The 20671-nt window shown below is 41.8% G+C and overlaps 1 non-coding gene across 1 annotated transcript; it reads right to left on the minus strand.

Moving 5' to 3' along the window:
* Positions 1–3200: 3200 nt before the first annotated feature.
* Positions 3201–3308, minus strand: LOC130959773 (small nucleolar RNA R71). The gene has a single exon (XR_009078840.1). It is a non-coding gene; the product is annotated as a small nucleolar RNA R71 (small nucleolar RNA).
* Positions 3309–20671: the final 17363 nt, after the last annotated feature.

The following is a 20671-nucleotide window of genomic DNA, read 5'->3' on the forward strand; positions in this document are numbered from 1 at the left end:
GAAGAGTCTCTACACGAAAATTACTTCATTGCTCAGCCCAAGCACACACCAAGTGGGCCCGGAAGTGGATTTTTATGTCATTTACTCATCTCTGTAAACCTTAGGCTACTAGTTTTCTATAAGTAGGACCTTTTACTATTGTATTTTCATCTTGGTTCTTCTGGTTCCCTCTCTGGGGCCAAAACCAATGATCACTTTTGTTCTTATGTATTTTCAACGGTGGAGTTTCTACACACCATAGATTAAGGTGTGGAGCTCTGCTGTACCTCGAGTATTAATGCAATTACTATTGTTCTTCTATTCAATTCCGCTTGTTCTTTATCCAAGATATCACTTGTTCTTCAACATGATGAAGGTGATGATTGACGCCCATCACCATTCTCACCCATGAACAAGGTGACTGACAACCATTCTTGTTCTACAAGCATCTGAGGCTTAGTGAATATCTCTTGGATTCTTCGGAGTCTTCGTGGTATAGGCAGGACCTGATGGCGGCATTCAAGAGAATCCGGAAGGTCTAAACCTTGTCTGTGGTATTCTGAGTAGGATTCAATGATTGAATGACTGTGATGTGCTTCAAACCTGTAACCTACTGGGCGTTAGTGACAGACGCAAAAGAGTGATTCTATTCCGGTAGGGGAGGGAACCGAACCGGTGATTGGCCGTACTGTGACAGAGTATTGAGCATTAGCTTTCACTGCGAGGATGGGAGGTAGCTGCTGACAACAGTGAGACCCTATACGAGCTTGCCATGGAAAGGAGTAAGAAGGATTGGATGAAGGCAGTAGGAAAGCAGAGAGACGGAAGGGAAGGCATCTTCATACGCTTGTCTGAAGCTCTTACACCAATGATATACATAAGTATCTCTATCTTTATCTTTATGTTATTTTCGTTTATCACCATATCCAATTGAGTCTGCCTGACTGAGATTTACAAGGTGACCATAGCTTGCTTCATACCAACAATCTCCGTGGGATCGACCCTTACTCACGTAAGGTATTACTTGGACGACCCAGTGCACTTGCTGGTTAGTTGTGTGAAGTTGTAGTGATCACAATTTCGCGCACCAAGTTTTTGGCGCCGTTGCCGGGGATTGTTCTTGTGTATGGACAACTGACGGTTCATCTTGTTGCTTAGATTAGGTATTTTTTTTTTTCAGAGTTCTTTAAGAATGAATTCTAGTGTTTCAAGGTGATGTTCTTATCATCACCAAAGCTGATTGATCATCATCAATTTAGCTCTTGAATGCAATGTCCTGCTGAAGCTTAGCCGGCCATGTCTAATTCCTTTAGACTAAAGCTTTAGACTAACATTGCATGATTCCTGGAATTCTCATTAAGAATTTTGATACCTTTATTTTTATTTTCACTTAATTTTCGAAAAAGCACAAAAAAATTACAAAATCATAAAATCCAAAAATATTTCTTGTTTGAGTCTAGAGTCTCATTTTAAGTTTGGTGTCAATTGCATGTTTCTGTTCTTCTTGCATTTTTCGAATTTTTGCATGTGTCTTAATTAATCTTCAAGTTGTTCTTGATGATTTTCTTGTTTTGATCTTTGAATTCTATTGACTTGAGTATTTTGTTGTTTCTCATATGCATTCTCATTTTGTTAGTGTCAGTAGTGTACAAACTGCTAAGTTTGGTATCTTGCATGCATTATTATTTGATTTTAGTTGCATTTTGATTATTCCTCATTATTAAAAATCCAAAAATATTTTTAATTTGTGTCTTTTCAAGTCAATGATACAGAGAATTGAAGATTCAGAACATACTGCAGAGGAATCACACAGAAAAAGCTGAGCATTCAAAAATGCCCAGTGAAGAAGACAGACTGGCGTTTAAACGCCAGCCAGGGTGCCTGGCTGGGCGTTTAACGCCCAAAAGGGTAGTAGTTTGGGCGTTAAACGCCAGAATGTGCACATTCTGGGCGTTTAACGCCAGGATGGCACAAGGGGGAAGATTTTGTTTTCAAATCAATTTTTTTTCAAGTTTTCAAAGTTTTTCAAAATCAAATCTTTTTCAAATCATATCTTTTCAATCAAATGTTTTCAAAATCAATTTCTTTCCTTTTTCAATGATACTTACTAACAATTAATGATTTGATTGAACATTTTTTGCCTTTTCTGTTGAGGAAGGTTTTATGTTTGAATCATATCTTTTCTTGTTAGGCAAGTCATTAATTTTTAAAAATCATATCTTTTCAAATTGTTTTCAAATCATATCTTTTAAAATTGTTTTCAAATCATATTTTCTCAATTACATCTTTTTAAAAAAAAAAAAAACCAATCATATCTTCTTAACCACATCTTTTTCAAAATAGTTTTCAATCAAATCTTTTTAATTTCTAATTTCAAAATCTTTTTCAAAAATCACTTGATTTCTTTTCCACTTTCATTTTTTCGAAAATTAAGTAATGTTTTTCAAAAATGTTTTCAAAATCTTCCACTTAATTTTCGAAAATTACTTCCCTTCTTCTCACATCCTTCTGTTTATGGACTAACACTATCCCTTAATGCAAAATTCGAACTCCATCTTTTTCTGATAAGTTCGAATTTTCTACTTCTATCTTCTACTCTTCTTTTCCTCTGACACTTAAAGGAATCTCTATACTGTGACATAGAGGATTCCACATTTTCTTGTTGTCTTCTCTTTCTTATGAGCAGGAACAAAGACAAAGGCATTCTTGTTGAAGCTGACCCTGAACCTGAAAGGACCTTGAAGAGAAAGCTAAGAGAAGCCAAAGCACAACTCTCTTTAGAGGACCTGACCAAATTCTTCAAGGAAGAAGAACCCATGGCAGCCGAAAACAACAACAATGCCAACAATGCAAGGAAGGTGCTGGGTGACTTCACTGCACCTACTCCTGATTTTTATGGGAGAAGCATCTCTATCCCTGCCATTGGAGCAAACAACTTTGAGCTTAAGCCTCAATTAGTTTCTCTAATGCAACAGAATTGCAAGTTCCATGGACTTCCATTGGAAGATCCTCATCAGTTTTTAGCTGAGTTCTTGCAAATCTGTGACACAGTCAAGACTAATGGGGTTGACCCTGAGGTCTACAGACTGATGCTATTCCCTTTTGCTGTAAGAGACAGAGCTAGGACATGGTTGGACTCACAACCTAAAGAAAGCCTGGACTCTTGGGAAAAGCTAGTCAATGCCTTCTTGGCAAAGTTCTTTCCACCTCAAAAATTGAGTAAGCTTAGAGTGGAAGTCCAAACCTTCAGACAAAAGGATGGAGAATCCCTCTATGAAGCTTGGGAAAGATACAAACAATTAATCAGAAAATGTCCTTCTGACATGCTTTCTGAATGGAGCATCATAGGTATTTTCTATGATGGTCTCTCTGAACTATCCAAGATGTCTTTGGATAGCTCTGCTGGAGGATCTCTTCATTTGAAGATGACGCCTACAGAGGCTCAAGAGCTAATTGAAATGGTTGCAAATAACCAATTCATGTACACTTCTGAAAGGAATCCTGTGAACAATGGGACTAGTCAGAAGAAAGGAGTTCTTGAGATTGACACTCTGAACGCCATTTTGGCTCAGAATAAAATATTGACTCAACAAGTCAATTTGATTTCTCAAAGTCTGTCTGGAATGCAAAATGCACCTGGCAGTACTAAGGAAGCTTCATCTGAGGAAGAAGCTTATAATCCTGAGAACCCTTCAATGGAAGAGGTAAATTACCTAGGAGAACCCTATGGAAACACCTATAATTCTTCATGGAGAAATCACCCAAATTTCTCATGGAAGAATCAAGAGAGACCTCAACAAGGTTTCAATAATAATGGTGGAAGAAACAGGTTTAGCAATGGCAAGCCTTTTCCATCATCTTCTCAGCAATAGACAGAGAGTTCTAAGCAGAACACTTCTGACTTAGCAACAATGGTCTCTGATCTAATAAAGACCACTCAAAGTTTCATGAATGAAACAAGGTCCTCCATCAGAAATTTGGTAGGACAAGTGGGACAGCTGAGCAAGAAAATTACTGAACTCCCTCCTAGTACTCTTCCAAGTAATACAGAAGAAAATCCAAAAGGAGAGTGCAAAGCCATAAACATGGCCGAATATGGAGAGGAAAGAGGGGAGGAGGACGCCACTGAGGAAGACCTCAGTGGGCGTGTGCCAATCTCCTCTGAGTTCCTCAATAAGGAACAATGGGAATCTGAGGCTCAAAATGAGACCATAGAGATTCCATTGGACTTACTTCTGCCTTTCATGAGCTCTGATGAGTATTCTTCCTCTGAAGAGGATGAGTATGTCACTGAAGAGCAAGTTGCTAAATACCTTGGAGCAATCATGAAGCTAAATGACAAGTTATTTGGAAATGAGACTTGGGAGGAAGAACCTCCTTTGCTCACCAAAGAACTGGATGACTTGTCTAGGCAGAAATTAACTCAAAAGAGACAAGATCCTGGGAAGTGCATGGATGAATCCATCATCCTTGGCAGACCCTTCCTAGCCACAGCAGAGGCTGTGATTGATGTTGATAGAGGAAAGTTGATCATTCAAGTGAATGAAAAATCCTTGGTGTTTAAAGCTCAAGGATATCCCTCTGTCACCATGGAGAGGAAGCTTGAAGAGCTTCCCTCAAATCAGAGACAAACAGAGCCCCCACAGTCAAACTCTAAGTTTGGTGTTGGGAGGCCACAACCAAACTCTAAGTTTGGTGTTGAACCCCCACATTCAACCTCTAAGTTTGGTGTTGGGAGGTTCCAACATTGCTCTGATCATTTGTGAAGCTCCATGAGAGCCATCTGTCAAGCTACTGACATTAAAGAAGCGCTTGTTGGGAGGCAACCCAATGTTTTATAATTAACTATTTCCTTTTGTTATTTTATCTTTTTTGTAGGTTGATGATCATAAGAAGTCACAAAAACAATGAAAAAAGCAAAAACAGAGTGAAAAACAGGAAGAAAAACAGCACACCCTGGAGGAAGAAGCTACTGGCGTTTAAACGCCAGTAAGCCTAGCAGTTGGGCGTTTAACGCCCAGTCTGGCACCATTCTGGGCGTTTAACGCCAGAAAGGGGCACCAGACTGGCGTTAAACGCCAGAAAAGGGCTAGAACCTGGCGTTAAACGCCAGGAATGGGCACCAGCCCGGCGTTTAACGCCAGAAATGGCTCAAAACGTGGATTTTGATGCCATTTGGTGTAGGAATGACTTTTCCTTGACACCTAAGGATCTGTGGACCCCACAGGATCCCCACCAACCCCACCACCCTCTCTTCTTCTTCACCCATTCACCAATCACCTCAATACCTCTTCACCACTCACATCCACCCTTCATTTTCACACAACCTAAACACCACTTCTCCCCCTCTTTTGGCCTAACCACAAAGCCATCTCTCTCTCCTCCATTTCTTCTTCTTCTACTCTCTTCTTTCTTCTTTTGCTCGAGGACGAGCAAACCTTTTAAGTTTGGTGTGGTAAAAGCATTGCTCTTTGTTTTTCCATAACCATTTATGGCATCCAAAGCCTGTTCAACTGAGAAGGCATGACCTCAAGCCCATCACTAAGAAGAAGATGGAGCAAACAAGAGACCCCTCTCATCAAGAAATCCCTGAGATACCTCAAGGGATGCACTTTCCTCCACAAGACTACTGGGAGCAAATTAACACCTCCCTAGGAAAATTAAGTTCCAACATGGGACAACTAAGGGTGGAGCACCAAGAACATGCCATCCTCCTCCATGAAATTGGAGAAGATCAAAGGATCATGAGAGAGGAGCAACAAAGACAAGGAAGAGACATTGAGGAGCTCAAGCACTCCATAGGATCTTCAAGAGAAAGAAAGAGCCGCCATCACTAAGGTGGACCCGTTCTTTAATCTCCTTGTTCTTTATTTTCTGTTTTTCGAATTTTAGTGCTTTATGTTTATCCATGTTTGTGTCTTGTGATCATTAGTGTCTTAGTGTCTATGCCTTAAAGCTATGAATATGAATCCATCACCTTTCTTAAATGAAAACTGTTTTTATCACAAAAGAACAAGAAGTACAGGATTTCAAATTCATCTTTAAAACTAGCTTAATTAGTTTGATGTGGTGACAATACTTGTTGTTTTCTGAATGTATGCTTAAACAGTGCATATGTCTTTTGAATTTGTGGTTCATGAATGTTAAAATTGTTGGCTCTTGAAAGAATGATGAAAAAGGAGACATGTTACTGAGGATCTGAAAAATCATAAAAATGATTCTTGAAGCAAGAAAAAGCAGTGAATACGAAAAAAAAAAGAGAAAAAGAAAGAAAAAGAAAGAAATAAAGTTGTGATCCAAGGCAATAAGAGTGTGCTTAAGAACCCTGGACACCTCTAATTGGGGACTTTAGCAAAGCTGAGTCACAATCTGAAAAGGTTCACCCAATTATGTGTCTGTGGCATGTATGTATCCGGTGGTAATACTGGAAGACAGAGTGCTTTGGGCCACAGCCAAGACTCAATAAGTAGCTGTGTTCAAGAATCATCATACTTAACTAGGAGAATCAATAACACTATCTGGATTCTGAGTTCCTAAAGAAGCCAATCATTCTGAATTTCAAAGGATAAAGTGAGATGCAAAAACTGTTCGGAGGCAAAAAGCTACTAGTCCCGCTCATCTAATTTGGAGCTTAGTTTCATTGATAATTTGGAGTCTATAGTATATTCTCTTCTTTTTATCTTATTTGATTTTCAGTTGCTTGGGGACAAGCAACAATTTAAGTTTGGTGTTGTGATGAGCGGATAATTTGTATACTTTTTGGCATTGTTTTTAGTATGTTTTTGGTAGTTTTAGTTGAGTTTTTATTATATTTTTATTAGTTTTTAGTTAAAATTCACTTTTCTGGACTTTACTATGAGTTTGTGTGTTTTTCTGTGATTTCAGGTATTTTCTGGCTGAAATTGAGGGATCTGAGCAAAAATCTGATCCAGAGACTCAAAAGGACTGCAGATGCTGTTGGATTCTGACCTCCCTGCATTCGAAGTGGATTTTCTGGAGCTACAGAAGCCCAATTGGCACGCTCTCAACGGCGTTGGAAAGTAGACATCCTGGGCTTTCCAGCAATATATAATAGTCCATACTTTGCCCAAGATTTGATGGCCCAAACCGGCGTTCAAAGTCACCCTCAGAATTTCCAGCGTTAAACGCCCAAACTGGCACAAGAATGGGAGTTAAACGCCCAAACTGGCATAAAAGCTGGAGTTAAACGCCAAGAAGAGTCTCTACACGAAAATTACTTCATTGCTCAGCCCAAGCACACACCAAGTGGGCCCGGAAGTGGATTTTTATGTCATTTACTCATCTCTGTAAACCTTAGGCTACTAGTTTTCTATAAGTAGGACCTTTTACTATTGTATTTTCATCTTGGTTCTTCTGGTTCCCTCTCTGGGGCCGAAACCAATGATCACTTTTGTTCTTATGTATTTTCAACGGTGGAGTTTCTACACACCATAGATTAAGGTGTGGAGCTCTGCTGTACCTCGAGTATTAATGCAATTACTATTGTTCTTCTATTCAATTCCGCTTGTTCTTTATCCAAGATATCACTTGTTCTTCAACATGATGAAGGTGATGATTGACGCCCATCACCATTCTCACCCATGAACAAGGTGACTGACAACCATTCTTGTTCTACAAGCATCTGAGGCTTAGTGAATATCTCTTGGATTCTTCGGAGTCTTCGTGGTATAGGCAGGACCTGATGGCGGCATTCAAGAGAATCCGGAAGGTCTAAACCTTGTCTGTGGTATTCTGAGTAGGATTCAATGATTGAATGACTGTGACGTGCTTCAAACCTGTAACCTACTGGGCGTTAGTGACAGACGCAAAAGAGTGATTCTATTCCCTTAGGGGAGGGAACCGAACCGGTGATTGGCCGTACTGTGACAGAGTATTGAGCATTAGCTTTCACTGCGAGGATGGGAGGTAGCTGCTGACAACAGTGAGACCCTATACGAGCTTGCCATGGAAAGGAGTAAGAAGGATTGGATGAAGGCAGTAGGAAAGCAGAGAGACGGAAGGGAAGGCATCTTCATACGCTTGTCTGAAGCTCTTACACCAATGATATACATAAGTATCTCTATCTTTATCTTTATGTTATTTTCGTTTATCACCATATCCAATTGAGTCTGCCTGACTGAGATTTACAAGGTGACCATAGCTTGCTTCATACCAACAATCTCCGTGGGATCGACCCTTACTCACGTAAGGTATTACTTGGACGACCCAGTGCACTTGCTGGTTAGTTGTGTGAAGTTGTAGTGATCACAATTTCGCGCACCACCCGCCAAGGCGCATTAATTTATGCTTGACAAAACGCAAAAAATCATTTGCCAAAAAGACCGCACAAGGTCGGCAAAGATAAAGCGACGAGGTTCAAATTAATGTGAGAAGTTATAAAGTAACTCTGAAAAGGTTCAAAAAGCCAAATAAAAAGAGATTACAAAAATAACTTAAAAGGCCGACCAACGACAAGGTCGGACCCAACAAAGGGAAGTACTCGAACACCCGAGGTCCGAGGAAAAACCCGGATCCAAGAAAGAAAGCCTTAAAGAGGCAAAGCCAAGATTTCGAAAACGCTTACTAAAAAGTTGCTATACAAAAACAACTAAAAAGTACAAGCGAAAAAACGAAATCAAAGGAAGAGGCAAAGCCAAGATTTCGAAAACGCTTGCTAAAAAGTTGCTATACAAAAACAACTAAAAAGTACAAGCGAAAAAAACGAAATCAAAGGAAGAGCAAAGCAAAGTTTCAAAGCGCTAGCTAAAAAAAGTTGTTATCCAAAAAACTAAAAAAGCATAAAAGCGGAACAAAAAGTCAAAACGCGAATAAAACACCGCATAATAAAGCTAAAAAGTTACTACAAGTAGCTAAAAGCAAAAAGGTGTCCAAAGCGTTCACAGAAACCATCCAAAAGCAAAAGAGCCCACAGGCTGGGCAAAATCAAAAATAAAAAGATTACAGAGGATCAAGGTCCTTTCCGGACTCCACATCAACAGAAGGCTGCGGAGGAAACATAGAAATCGGGACTGCATCAACAGCACCGTCATCCCGGCTTGAAACCTCCACACCAGATCCATCCCCGGCCAAAGGTGAAGTCGGGTCCGCAACCGGAACCTTGAGGTCGGACACCGGAACCTTGGGATCGGACACCGGAACCTCATCCTCATTGGGAGCAGGAACAATCTTTCCCTCCACAACAACGTTATCCGTACTAAATAAGCTCAGATCCAGGTCAAGAGCAAGAACCCGGACCTGAGCCTTCAAATTCTCGAACATAGCATCCATACCCTTAGCCACATGGCCTTCCAGCCCGTAAAAATCATCCTGAGCAGATTGCAACTTCTCCCTTGTCTCCACAAGCTCGGCATATAGCCGAGTATAATTCTCCGTCGCCGCCTTCGCCATCTCCTCGGACGCCTTCGCTGCCGCCACAGCCGCGGTAGCTTTAGCTTTCTCCTTCTCCAAAGAGGCCTCCAGCTCTGTAATCCTAGCAGCCTTCAGCTCACTAATCTTCTCGAACTCGGACTGAGCCTTCTCAAGTCGGGAGCTGGTCGCGCCAATGGGGGATTTCTTGAACTCCCGGGCAATAGCAGCATGAAGACTGGCCATCCGAACACAACTCCGCGCCATATACTGAAAATGATGCTCCATAGACACGTCATCAGTAGAGATAAAAGTCTGAGGGAGAATATGCTGTTCAATCCAACCAAGAGCATCGAAATCCTTATCGTTAAAACCCGCAAGCTCTTGAGAGGTCTTCTGCTTCTTGGGAGGAGGACTCGAGAACGGGGGAGGAGAAGAGGTAGCAGGCCCGGAGGTCGGAGGGTCTTGATTTATAGCTCGGAACTGGGGAGTCGGAATAGTCTTCGACCGAGTCTGAACACCCACGGTAGTCTTCTGCGGAGAAGATCGAGCAGAAGCCTCAGCCTCGATATTTCGAGCAGCCACAGACTTCTTCGTCCGACGAAGGGACTTCATGGAATCCGCCTGAGAAGACATCTCTGCAGAAATATAAAGAAAAGGATTACCACAACAGAAATTCAACCAAAAACAAGCAAAACAACAATATTGAAAAAGAAGAATCTCGGAGAGGTCGGGAAACTACCTAACTCGGAACGGAGAAGGCTTGGATCCCCCAACATTTTCTTCGTATCCAAGTGAGGTGCCCGACCCCATAAACTGCTCACCACACCCACAAAAGCCTGCTCAACCTCATCTAGACTCTCAAAAGTATACTTAGCAGACACTACATTCTCCTGCCAACAAAGAGGAAAAGAAGGCTCCCCACTCTCATCCAGAAAGAAAGGTCGGACGTCTCCAGTAGCCCGGACCTTGAAATAAAAGTTCTTGAAATCATGAAAGGACTCATCATAAAGGGTACAAAACTTCCTTCCCTGGTTAGCCCTAAAAGAAACCCAAGACACCTTCCCCCCACCCGACCCCGGCTTCGTCAACACAAACAATAGGAAAAAAGAGAAATAGAGGGAGCGACGCCCAAAAACTGACACAAAAGTTGAAACAGCTTTAAAAACGCCCAAGAATTTGGATGGAGCTGCGTAGGGGCAAGGTTACATGACCACAACACCTCGGACTCCAGGTCGGTAAAAGGAAGTCGGACACCCAGCTTAGAGAAAAAACAGTCATAAGCATAAAAGAAGAGCTTCTCGGAACTATCTAAAGGCGGGAAGCACACTCTCTCCTCGGATTCCGGGGCTACTAGTTCATAATCCCTCTCAGACTCTCTATTCTCACATACGCTACAGTGCCTACGGAACCTAGCCAAATACTCAGAATCTACCACAGAAGGGACTTTTAGGGGAAGAGGGTCTACCCAACCAAGACCACTTGGAATCTTGGTCGACATCGCTTGAAGAACCTTTCGAGACATGAAACTCTTACCTACAAAGAAGAAGTACAACAGCAAGCAAAAATCACATAAAGCAGACAGCGAAAACCCGTTCAGCCAAGCAAGAAACAAAAGAAAATACGGCAACCCGGAGCAAAGTACCAGAAAAACAAAAAGAGCCCCCCCCATATACAAACAAGGCAATGGCGGCGCCTCTTTTCGGGGCAACCCAGGCATAAAGAAAAAGAAACAAACAAGAGCCACACAAAGAACAGAAAGCATATGTACACAAAGAAAAGAGACGGGAACAAACCTGGAAAAAAGAAAGAAGACGACGAGCTCCGAAGCAAGGAGAACGAAACGGCGGCACAGAGGAAAGCCCGAAAAGACGCACGGAAAGATTCGGGGAAGAAGAACAAAGAGAAAGAAGAAGCAGTGCTCGAAAAAGAGATGGCGAGAACTTAGAAAAACAACAGAATAAACGAAGAAAAAGGAAGGGAGCAAATAAATAATGCCTTCACAGAGCCCGAACGGAAATCAAGGAGAAACGGTAAAATGCAATAAATGCAGGAACGGCCACTTTTTGAAATTTGAAAAACAACTATGCCCGAGCTCGACCTCCAAAAAAGGACGAACTCGGGCAGGGGCACTGTTCATACCTTGACCGAGCTCCTCCAACTCGGCAAAATCCATGAAAGGTCCGACCTCGTCCCAAGGCCCACGCCTGAGGTCGGACCTCGGACAATAAAGCTAAGAAGGCCCATCAAAAGGAACGAAGCCCAAAACCTAAAGGCCGAAAAGGCCTAGGAAAGGCGGTTCCACAAAGATAGGGATAAAACTCCCGAAAGATAAGATAAGATAAGAATATCTTATCTAGGGAAGATCACAGCCAACTACTATAAATACACTGGAACACCCAGGTATGACATACATTCCACATTCTACACATATCTGCTTGAACCCATGCTAACTTAAGCATCGGAGTGTCATTGCAGGTACAACCACCAACCGCCAGCACATCAAGTTCGGGTCCCTGACCCCCACCTCGGGCATCTCCAGACGACCGAGCTACACGTTTCAGGTAACCCCCGGAATAATATCCATCGATACTTTTGCGTCTGTCACTAACGCCCCGCCTGCTAGGAGTTTGAAGCACGTCACAGTCATTCAGTCATTGAATCCTACTCAGAATACCACAGACAAGGTTAGACCTTCCGGATTCTCTTGAATGCTGCCAGCAGTTCTTGCCTATACCACGAAGACTCTGATCTCACGGAATGGTTGGCTCGTTTGTCAGGCGAGCACTCGGTTGTCAGGCGATCAACCATGCATCGTGCAATCAGGAATCCAAGAGATATTCACTAGAGCCTTGGTTGCTTGTAGAACAAGAGTGGTTGTCAGTCACCTTGTTCATAAGTGAGAATGATGATGAGTGTCACGGATCATCACATTCATAAAGTTGAAGAACAAGTGATATCTTAGAACAAGAACAAGCGGAATTGAATGGAAGAACAATAGTAATTGCATTAATACTCGAGGTACAGCAGAGCTCCACACCTTAATCTATGGTGTGTAGAAACTCCACCGTTGAAAATACATAAACATAAGGTCTAGGCATGGCCGAATGGCCAGCCTCCCAATGATCTAAGATAGCATAAAACGAAGATAGCTACCAAAGTCCTATATATAGAAAACTAGTAGCCTAAGGTTTACAGAAATGAGTAAATGACATAAAAATCCACTTCCGGGCCCACTTGGTGTGTGCTTGGGCTGAGCAATGAAGCAATTTCGTGTAGAGACTCTTCTTGGAGTTAAACGCCAGTTTTTATGCCAGTTTGGGCGTTTAACTCCCATTTGGGTGCCAGTTCCAGCGTTTAACGCTGGGATTTCTTGAGGTGACTTTGAACGCCGGTTTGGGCCATCAAATCTTGGGCAAAGTATGGACTATCACATATTGCTGGAAAGCCCAGGATGTCTACTTTCCAACGCCGTTGAGAGCGCGCCAATTGGGCTTCTGTAGCTCCAGAAAATCCACTTCGAGTGCAGGGAGGTCAGAATCCAACAGCATCTGCAGTCCTTTTCAGTCTCTGAATCAGATTTTTGCTCAGAACCTTCAATTTCAGCCAGAAAATACCTGAAATCACAGAAAAACACACAAACTCATAGTAAAGTCCAGAAAAGTGAATTTTAACTAAAAACTAATAAAAACATACTAAAAACTCAACTAAAACTACCAAAAACATACTAAAAACAATGCCAAAAAGTGTATAAATTATCCGCTCATCAGGCACCATGACCTTCAAGAAGGCCCTGTGTGACTTAGGGTCAAGTGTAAACCTCATGCCTCTCTCTGTAATGGAGAAGCTAGGGATCTTTGAGGTGCAAGCTGCAAATATCTCACTAGAGATGGCAGACAACTCAAGAAAACAAGCTCATGGACTTGTAGAGAATGTTTTGGTAAAAGTTGAAGACCATTATATCCCTACTGATTTCATAGTCCTAGAGACTGGAAAGTGCATGGATGAATCCATCATCCTTGGCAGACCCTTCCTAGCCACAGCAAAGGCTGTGATTGATGTTGATAGAGGTGAACTGATCATTCAAGTGAATGAAAAATCCTTGGTGTTTAAGGCTCAAGGATATCCCTCTGTCACCATGGAGAAGAAGCATGAAGAGCTTCTCTCAAATCAGAGACAAACAGAGCCCCCACAGTCAAACTCTAAGTTTGGTGTTGGGAGGCCACAACCAAACACTAAGTTTGGTGTTGAACCCCCACATTCAAACTCTAAGTTTGGTGTTGGGAGGTTCCCACATTGCTCTGAATATCTGTGAGGCTCCATGAGAGTCCTCTGTCAAGCTAATGACATTAAAGAAGCGCTTGTTGGGAGGCAACCCAATGTTTTATAATTAACTATTTCCTTTTGTTATTTTATCTTTTTTGTAGGTTGATGATCATGAGAAGTCACAAAATCAATGAAAAAAGCAAAAACAAAATGAAAAACAGGAAGAAAAACAGCACACCCTAGAGGAAGATGTTGCTGGCGTTCAAACGCCAGTAAGCCTAGCAGTTGGGCGTTTAACGCCCAGTCTGGCACCATTCTGGGCGTTTAACGCCAGAAAGGGGCACCAGACTGGCGTTAAACGCCAGAAAAGGGCAAGAACCTGGCGTTAAACGCCAGGAATGGGCATCAGCCCGGCGTTTAACGCCAGAAATGGCTCAAAACGTGGATTTTGATGCCATTTGGTGCAGGGATGACTTTTCCTTGACACCACAGGATCTGTGGACCCCACAGGACCCCCACCTACCCCACCACCACTCTCTCTCTTCTTCCCCCTTTCACCAATCACCTCAATACCTCTTCCCCAAAAACCCCTCACCTATCATATCCCATCTTTCTCTTCACCACTCACATCCATCCTTCACAAAACCCCACCAACCTCACCCTTCAAATTCAAACCACTTTCCCTCCCAAACCCACCCATAATGGCCGAACTCCATCTCCCCTCTCTCCTATAAATACCCTTCTTCATTCCTTCATTTTCACACAACCTAAACACCACTTCTCCCCTTCTTTGGCCGAATACAAAGCCATCCCCTTCTCCCTCATTTCTTCTTCTTCTACTCTCTTCTTTCTTCTTTTGCTCGAGGACGAGCAAACATTTTAAGTTTGGTGTGGTAAAAGCATTGCTTTTTGTTTTTCCATAACCATTTATGGCATCCAAGGCCGGAGAAACCTCTAGAAAGAGAAAAGGGAAGGCAAAAGCTTCCACCTCCGAGTCATGGGAGATGGATAGATTCATCTCAAGGGTGCATCAAGACCACTTCTATGAAGTTGTGGCCTTGAAGAAGGTGATCCCCGAGGTGCCTTTTTCACTCAAAAAGGGTGAATATCCGGAGATCCGCCATGAGATCCGAAGAAGAGGTTGGGAAGTGCTTACCAACCCCATTTAACAAGTCGGAATCTTGATGGTTCAAGAATTCTATGCCAATGCATGGATCACCAAGAACCATGATCAAAGTGTGAACCCGAATCCAAAGAATTATCTTACTATGGTTCGGGGGAAATACTTGGATTTCAGTCCGGAAAGTGTGAGGGTAGCGTTCAACTTGCCTATGATGCAAGGAGATGAACATCCTTACACAAGAAGGGTCAACTTTAATCAAAGGTTGGACCAAGTCCTCACAGTCATATGTGAAGAGGGCGCACAATGGAAGAGAGATTCAAGAGGCAAGCCGGTTCAATTGAGAAGGCATGACCTCAAACCCATGGCTAGAGGATGGTTGGAGTTCATTCAACGCTCAATCATTCCCACTCGCAACCGGTCCGAAGTTACTCTAGACCGGGCCATCATGATTCATAGCATCATGATTGGAGAAGAAGTGGAAGTTCATGAGGTTATAGCCCAAGAGCTTTATAAGGTGGCGGACAAGTCTTCCACCTTGGCAAGGCTAGCCTTTCCTCATCTCATTTGTCACCTCTGTTATTCAGTTGGAGTTGACATAGAAGGAGACACCCCCATTGATGAGGACAAGCCCATCACCAAGAAAAGGATGGAGCACACAAGAGACCCCTCTCATCATGAGATCCCTGAGATACCTCAAGGGATGCACTTTCCTCCACAAAACTATTGGGAGCAACTGAACACCTCCCTAGGAGAATTGAGTTCCAACATGGGACAACTAAGGGTGGAGCATCAAGAACACTCCATCATTCTTCATGAAATTAGAGAAGACCAAAGAATCATGAGGGAAGAGCAACAAAGACAAGGAAGAGACATTGAGGAGCTCAAGCACTCCATAGGATCTTCAAGAGGAAGAAAGAGCCGCCATCACTAAGGTGGACCCGTTCTTTAATTTCCTTGTTCTTTATTCTTCTGTTTTTCGAATTTTATGCTTATGTTTATCCATGTTTGTGTCTTGTGATCATTAGAGTCTTAGTGTCTATGCCTTAAAGTTATGAATGTCCTATGAATCCATCACCTTTCTTGAATAAAAAAAAAACGTGCTTGATTGAGAAAAAAGGAAAGAATTGCATGAATTTTGAATTTTATAATAGTTTAATTATTTTGATGTGGAGGCAATACTCTTGTTCTCTGAATGTATGCTTAAACAGTGCATATGTATCTTGAATTTGTGGTTCATGAAGGTTGGCTCTTGAAAGAATGATGAAAAAGGAGACATGTTACTGAGGATCTGAAAAATCATTAAAAATGATTCTTGAAGCAAGAAAAAGCAGTGAATACAAAAAAAAAAGAGAGAAGAGGCGAAAAAAAACCGAAAAAAAAAGAGAAAGAGAAAAAAGAAAGAAAAAGAAAGAATAAAGTTGTGATCCAAGGCAAAAAGAGTGTGCTTAAGAACCCTGGACACCTCTAATTGGGGACTTTAGCAAAGCTGAGTCACAATCTGAAAAGGTTCACCCAATTATGTGTCTGTGGCATGTATGTATCCGGTGGTAATACTGGAAGACAGAGTGCTTTGGGCCACGGCCAAGACTCATAAAGTAGCTGTGTTCAAGAATCATCATACTTAACTAGGAGAATCAATAACACTATCTGGATTCTGAGTTCCTAAAGAAGCCAACCATTCTGAATTTCAAAGGATAGAGTGAGATGCCAAAACTGTTCAGAGGCAAAAAGCTAAAAGCCCCGCTCATCTAATTAATACTGATCTTCATAGATGTTTTTGGGATTCATTGCATATTCTCTTCTTTTTATCTTATTTGATTTTCAGTTGCTTGAGGACAAGCAACAATTTAAGTTTGGTGTTGTGATGAGCGGATAATTTATACACTTTTTGGCATTGTTTTTAGTATGTTTTTGGTATGATCTAGTTAGTTTTTAGTATATTTTTATTAGTTTTTAGTTAAAATTCACTTTTCTGGAATTTACTATGAGTTTGTGTGTTTTTCTGTGATTTCAGGTATTTTCTGGCTGAAATTGAAGGTTCTGAGCAAAAATCTGATTCAGAGACTGAAAAGGACTGCAGATGCTATTGGATTCTGACCTCCCTGCACTCGAAGTGGATTTTCTGGAGCTACAGAAGCCCAATTGGCGCGCTCTCAACGGCGTTGGAAAGTAGACATCCTGGGCTTTCCAGAAATATATGATAGTCCATACTTTGCCCAAGATTTGATGGCCCAAACCGGCGTTCAAAGTCACCTCAAGAAATTCCAGCGTTAAACGCCGGAACTGGCACCTAAATGGGAGTTAAACGCCCAAACTGGCATAAAAGCTGGCGTTTAACTCCAAGAAGAGTCTCTACACGAAATTGCTTCATTGCTCAGCCCAAGCACACACCAAGTGGGCCCGGAAGTGGATTTTTATGTCATTTACTCATCTCTGTACACCCTAGGCTACTAGTTTTCTATAAGTAGGACCTTTTGCTATTGTATGGAGATATCTGGGTAGCTATCTTCGTGTTTTATGCTATCTTAGATCATTGGGAGGCTGGCCATTCGGCCATGCCTAGACCTTATGCTTATGTATTTTCAACGGTGGAGTTTCTACACACCATAGATTAAGGTGTGGAGCTCTGCTGTACCTCGAGTATTAATGCAATTACTATTGTTCTTCCATTCAATTCCGCTTGTTCTTGTTCCAAGATATCACTTGTTCTTCAACTTGATGAATGTGATGATCCGTGACACTCATCATCATTCTCACTTATGAACAAGGTGACTGACAACCACTCTTGTTCTACAAGCAACCAAGGCTCTAGTGAATATCTCTTGGATTCCTGATTGCACGATGCATGGTTGATCGCCTGACAACCGAGTGCTCGCCTGACAAACGAGCCAACCATTCCGTGAGATCAGAGTCTTCGTGGTATAGGCAAGAACTGATGGCAGCATTCAAGAGAATCCGGAAGGTCTAACCTTGTCTGTGGTATTCTGAGTAGGATTCAATGACTGAATGACTGTGACGTGCTTCAAACTCCTAGCAGGCGGGGCGTTAGTGACAGACGCAAAAGTATCGATGGATATTATTCCGGCCTGACCGAGAACCGACAGCTGAATTCCGCTATGCTGTGACAAGAGCATATGCAATCGCTTTCACTGAGAGGATGGGAGGTAGCCATTGACAACGGTGAAACCCTACACGAGCTTGCCATGGAAAGGAGTAAGAAGGATTGGATGAAGACAGTAGGAAAGCAGAGAGACGGAAGGGAAGGCATCTTCATGCGCTTATCTGAAGTTCCTACCAATGAATTACATAAGTATCTTTATCTTTATCTTTTATGTTATTTTCGTTCATCACCATATACATTTGAGTCTGCCTGACTAAGATTTGCAAGATGACCATAGCTTGCTTCATACTAACAATCTCCGTGGGATCGACCCTTACTCACGTAAGGTATTACTTGGACGACCCAATGCACTTGCTGGTTAGTTGTGCGAAGTTGTGTAATGCCATGGGATTGAACTACTAAGTTTTTGGGGTTCATGACCGGGGATTATGAGAGTTGTGAAAAGTATTGTTCACAATTTCGCGCACCAACATCCCGCCCTCAAAGTACCCCACAATTAATTCAAACAACTTCCAACAACAACCATTTCATTTCACACAACCACAACTAAATCTAGACTCTCAAAGAATCTCAAGTCTAGAGAAAATGATGGAGAAACTCATGAAAAATCAAGAGATGGCAAGACAAGATCAGGAAACTGCATGGAAAGATCAGGCCCTGGCATTCAAAAACCAAGAGGCCTCAATTAGAAACCTTGAGAGACACATGGGCCAAATGGCTAAGCAAATTTCAGAAATGGGTGAGAAGAGAGCAAATACCTTCTCCAATGTCATTGAAGAACACCCAAGGGACAAAGGAAAAGCCACAAAATGGGAGGAGTGCAAAGCAATTATAGTGGAAAGTGAAGAGACTAGGGAGAAGGAAGCCATCAATCAAGAAGAACACAATAGAGAAGTTCCACAAGAAGAAATAGAGGACAAAAGTGAAAAGGATCAGACAACTAAGAAGGCACAAATCTCAAAGGGAGACAAGAACATCCTTGAATCACAACTACAAGAGAAGAGGGAAGAAGTGAATCCTTGTGTTCCAAACTTCCATACCCTCAGAGGTTTAAAAAAGAAAATGAGGATAAGCAATACTCAAAATTCCTGGACATATTCAAGACGCTCAGCATCAATATTCCTTTCTTGGAAGTACGTGAACATATGCTACTATATGCCAAATTTATGAAAGAAGTACTCACAAAGAAAAGATCCCTAAAGGAAGTACAGATTGTTGAGATGACAAAGGAATGTGTGCTATCCTCCAAAGAGAGTTGCCAGAAAAGAAAGATGATCCTGGGAGTTTTTACATACCTTGCACCATAGGAAACATAACAATTGAGAAGTCATTCTGTGACCTTGGTGCAAGCATAAACTTGATGCCTTTGTCTCTAATGAGGAAACTTCAAATTTCTGAGCTGAAATCCACACGAATAGTTCTCCAAATGGCTAACAAATCCATTAAGCAAGCACTGGGAGTTGTGGAGAATGTGTTGGTAAAAGTGGGAAAATTCTTTCTCCCTGCTGACTTTGTTATCTCAGATATAGAAGAGGACCCTAACACTCCCATCATCTTGGGGAGGCCTTTCCTAGCTACGGGCAGAGCATTGATAGATGCTGAAAAAGGGGAATTGTTGCTAAGAGTGCATGATAAGCACCTAGCATTCCATGTTTTTAAAACCATGCATGAGCCAAACCAAGAAGAAGATTGTATGAAGGATAAGGCCAGAGATCAAAGCCTGAAGGAGGCAGTCAATGAGTTAACTCCAAGACTTCTAAATCCATGCTTGAAAGCAGTAGAGATGGTGCAACAAACCAAAGAAATCAAGGAGAAACTAGATCCAAAGCCCCCAGATGAGAAATTTAACATCCCAGATAAAGAACCACCAAGGCAGGGAATATCTTTTGAGAAAGAAAAAAAGAAGAGGCCAAGAGGGTGGAGAAACAAGAAGATCCCCACTGAAGGCTTCTCACCAGGGGATAAAGTGATGTTAAACACCCAACCAATGAAGGTGTCTCCACAAGTGTCTGAATACTACACTGTGAACCAGGTCCATTCACTTGAACACCTAGAGATCATCAAAGAGGAGACCGGAAGGAAGTTCACAGTAAGAGGTGAAAAGCTGAGGCACTATGATTTTCAGCCTCCATGATCAAAGAATGGAGGATGTCAAGCTAATGACAATAAAGAAGCGCTTGTTGGGAGGCAACCCAACCGGAGGTAGTTTTCTTTTCATAGCTTTTTCAATAAAAATGTTGAATAATTGGTATGCATTGCAAGGAGCTAAGTTTGGTGTTGCACACCAAAATAATTTAAGGGAGAATGAAAGATTCTAAGTTTGGTGTTCTACCAAAATCTCATTTAAAAACATTCTCACTTCCTGCATAATGCTAGCTCCAAGCAATCAGACAGATTATTCAACTACTTAACTACTTTCTAGTTTTAATTCCATAACCTTTAGCAAGGACACAAGGTTTCACATATGGTTAATTTGTTGCATCAGAGGCTGTGGCAAACAATTAAGTTTGGTGTTCCCACACCAAAATAAATCCAAAAGACACACTCACTTTATGCATACTAACCATTCATCTAAGGGCTTGAGAAGCAAGCAACTTTTGAGAATTATGCAGGAAATTAGTCAACCATTGAAGATATTGTGCATCTTAACTCAAAAGGGATACAACAAGAGGAAGAATGAAAAGCTGCAACCCAAAAGGTTGTATCTACACTTAATCCTTGTTGTTGTGAAATGTTTTAATTCAGGAATTCTTGTATGTCTTGCTAAAGTGTTTATTTAGTTGCAAGTGAAGTTGTTTGATTAAGTATGTTGATCT

Source organism: Arachis stenosperma, chromosome 10 (assembly GCF_014773155.1).
Source record: "Arachis stenosperma cultivar V10309 chromosome 10, arast.V10309.gnm1.PFL2, whole genome shotgun sequence".
In the NCBI taxonomy this organism is placed as follows: domain Eukaryota; kingdom Viridiplantae; phylum Streptophyta; class Magnoliopsida; order Fabales; family Fabaceae; genus Arachis; species Arachis stenosperma.